Genomic DNA, 2,507 nt, shown 5'->3' on the forward strand with positions numbered 1-2,507 from the left:
CACGTTGAGCTGCAGATGATTCTGCTCACACCACGTGACAAAGGAGTCGACCACAGCCCGGTACTCCAGGAGATTTTTTTTTCTCCCCCCCTTTCTCACTGTCCCTCTCCCCTTCTGTTTTTCCTTTCCTTCCTCTTTCTTTCTCCCTTTCCTATCTCTCACTCATGTCTGTCCCGTCTGTAACATCTGAAAATAAAATATAATAAATAATAAAAACAAAGATCGACCAAATGGACCAATAAGGGAATGCCACGATGATCCATTTGGCAAAGTAAATCCATTGGGTATCCTTGTTGGTCTTCAGACAACAATTCTGACGGCCAAAGAACCGAATGGGACAGGCAGAAAAAAAAAACAAAACAGACACAGCCACAGCATCGGACTTTTAACCATAGTTTATTGACAACAATGGCACTCACAGTAGTGGGAGTGTATAATTTCGGGGTGAGCTAAGGCCAACACAACAAACAAAACTCAACCTAATCTTCGGTTCCCCTCTGACCTGTTTATGGAAAAGAAAAGAAAGAAACAACACAGTCTGACCTCCCTGGTCTACAAACACAGGAGAAAAGAAGGCTTCCCAAAATAATCGGCAGCTCACCCCTACTTGCTCCGCACTTCACACACATGCCCGACCTTTTAACCAAATAGCTATTGCTACGGCTGCTCCGTCTGGACCTGAGGCAAGTGAACGGGAAGTCTGCCACACCCCCCGCGCCGCAGCTGTTTGGTCGCCCTTTTATAGTCCATGTCCACAGCAGGAACCAGTTACATCAGGCCGCTCCTTAGGTCCACCAATCACAGCCGAGCCCCTGCACAGGTGAATTTGCATACACACATTAAGAAACAGATAACCCACCAACACAGGCACGTAACAGGGTCTAAGTGTACATGTTTCGCCATCTTACAATGCTGTGATTGCAGCCATTCCCCAACTCTCTGTGAATGGTGCTCTTGACCACTGATCAATGGTCATGACAATTTGCATGATCATGATGAACTGACCTCCAAGGCCAATGTTCCCTCAGTGGGCTGGTTTCAGTCATTATGCAAATTTACTGTTTATAAGATTTGGGGAAACCTGCAGTCAGCTGAGACTGAAGAAGTCACTCAGATGAGTGACGAAACGTTTCTCCCACTGAAAACGCTACGTCCAGATGAACAGAATCAACTTTTGGAGATTTAATTACCTGGATGATTGAGCATGCATCAAGACCTTTCTCCGAAGTCTCCCAGGTTTCTTTTGTCCGGATCCAAAATGGAAAAGCTCTCCTGCGGTGACTAGTTGCTGGCGACATGTCTCGAAGATCGCACACTCGGCGCTTGCCGAGGGTCCTGCAGCCAGCATTCTCCTGGAGTATTGCTTGTGGCCTCGCAGATTCACGTATCTAGTAGGTCCTGCTGAGGATCACCTGCCCAGTGTGTGGGAGTTCTCTGGTGGACATGGAGCTCTTCTCACAGTCTCACGAGTTCGTGCTCGGTGCCCTCTCCATGCTCGCTGTTGTAAGCTGTGTTCCCTCTGGGAACATGTCATGCAGAGAAGGGAAGCTCCACAGTCCTGCATAGATTGTTTCATATTGCCAGCACATATCGGAGAGGCTCGTGCTCGCTTTTATTCTCTAAGCGCACCAGCCAGCGACTTCCCGACATGCCTAAGGTTAATGTAGGGAAGGTGGATGCCTCACAGGCAATTGTAGAGTGTCCACAATTTGCTGTGTAGCCAGCTCCCTCTCTCACCAGCCAGGGGCTACTGGAGACAGCTATCAAGAGGACTTTGAGGCTGAGTCCATCCTCTATTCCGCAGGCTGCTACCTGTCCTATGGGCAGCCGGGTCATGTTTTTTGAGGGGATGAACAGGGCATTCACAACTCTGGATATTGCCCTCCCCAAGGACCTGGCAACGGTGACCTCCAGGTTTGGCACTGGTGTCGCTGCTGCCTGATTTTAAGGACCTGGTGTGCAGGCAGTTTGCCTCCCCTGGTGCTGTGCGCAGGTGATCCTCTGCCTGCAAGATATTTTATAACATGCAGAGGCAGGAACAGACCTGTGGTCTGCTTTCCCCAGTGAATCAGACTCTTGCCCTGTTGGTTGCATGCCTAGCAAGGACTGTAATATTATGAACTCCCTGCTGGCTAGACTGCACAGGGTTATGTCTACCCAGGCCTGTCTAGCCAATACAGCATCCATTTTGTCCCTCTACCTGTGTCACCTGTCCAGTCAAGTGCAGAAATGTGCCAAGTCCCAGGTTCAGAAATGATCACCAGGGCTGCCTGACAAGGCTACCTACCAGCAGCCATTGTCGGCTCAGGGAAACCCAACTCCTGCAGCATGCTCTGTAAGCGCTAGGAAGCCCAGGGTTTCCACGCTTCAGTCTGCTCCTGAGGCCTGGAGCCCTGGGGATCTCAGGGCCCAGCTGGAGGCCTTTCGCAGAAATAACGCCGGCATGCAGGAGAAACTGGGAGGAGATGCAGTTGGAGGTCAGGCCCCCTCCCTCATGACTTTTCCAC

At 50.3% G+C, this 2,507-nt stretch overlaps 1 long non-coding RNA gene across 1 annotated transcript; it reads right to left on the reverse strand.

Annotated features, from left to right (window-relative positions):
- Positions 1–391: 391 nt before the first annotated feature.
- Positions 392–2,166, reverse strand: LOC145421754 (uncharacterized). Its single transcript, XR_013903125.1, has 2 exons — positions 1,191–2,166; positions 392–812 (listed from the first exon to the last, which is right to left on the reverse strand). It is a non-coding gene; the product is annotated as an uncharacterized LOC145421754 (long non-coding RNA).
- Positions 2,167–2,507: the final 341 nt, after the last annotated feature.

Source organism: Astatotilapia calliptera, chromosome 18 (genome assembly GCF_964374335.1).
Source record: "Astatotilapia calliptera chromosome 18, fAstCal68.1, whole genome shotgun sequence".
Taxonomy (NCBI): Eukaryota; Metazoa; Chordata; class Actinopteri; order Cichliformes; family Cichlidae; genus Astatotilapia; species Astatotilapia calliptera.